This window comes from Nomia melanderi, unplaced genomic scaffold (genome assembly GCF_051020985.1).
Source record: "Nomia melanderi isolate GNS246 unplaced genomic scaffold, iyNomMela1 scaffold0014, whole genome shotgun sequence".
In the NCBI taxonomy this organism is placed as follows: Eukaryota; Metazoa; Arthropoda; class Insecta; order Hymenoptera; family Halictidae; genus Nomia; species Nomia melanderi.
Window position 1 is genome coordinate 3,974,711 of NW_027475130.1, and position 955 is coordinate 3,975,665.

The window sequence follows — 955 nt, forward strand, 5'->3', positions numbered from 1 at the left end:
GAATCTGGGCAGCGGGAACGATCTCGGACCACTAGGGGCCGACAAAACCACCGTCTCATGGGGCCGGACACTCAGGGTCAGGGAAAAATCCAATATATATCTGGTGATATCTCGGGTGCTATAAGAGATAGCGCAATAAACCAAGGTGCATTGTCTGCAGGAGGGCCTGGAGCATGGATCGGTGCAGCGGGAACGACCTCGGACCACCAGGATCCGAGAAAACCACCGACCCATGGGCCCGGACACTCAGGGTCTGGGATAAAACCAATATCTGGTGATATCTCGGGTTCTATTACAGATAGCGCGATAAATCAAAGTGCATTGTCTGCGGGAGGGCCTGCCGCATGAATCTGTGCGGCAGGAACGACCTCGGACCACCAGGGGCCGAGAACATTACAGATTTTCGGTATCCGTCGCCCAAGGTCATGTAAAAATACAGCATATATCTGGTGATATCTCGGGTGCTATCACAGATAGCGCGATAAATCAAAGTGCATTGTCTGCAGGCGGGCCTGGAGCATGAATCTGTGCGGCAGGATCGACCTCGGACCACCAGGGGCCGAGAAAATTACAGATTTTCGGTATCCGTCGCCCAAGGTCATGTAAAAATCCAGCATATATCTGGTGATATCTCGGGTGCTATTACAGATAGCGCGATAAATCAAAGTGCATTGTCTGTAGGAGGCCCTGGCGCATGAATCGGTGCAGCGGGAACGACCTCGGACCAACAGGGGCCGAGAAAACCACCGACACATGGGGCCGGACACTCAGGTTCAGGGAAAAATCCAATATATACCTGGTGATATCTCGGGTGCTATTACAGATAGCGCGATAAATCAAAGTGCATTGTCTGCAGGACGCCCTGGCGCATGAATCTGTGCAGCAGGAACGACCCCGGACCACCAGGGGCCGAGAAAATTACTGATATTCGGTATCCGTCGCCCAAGGTCATGTA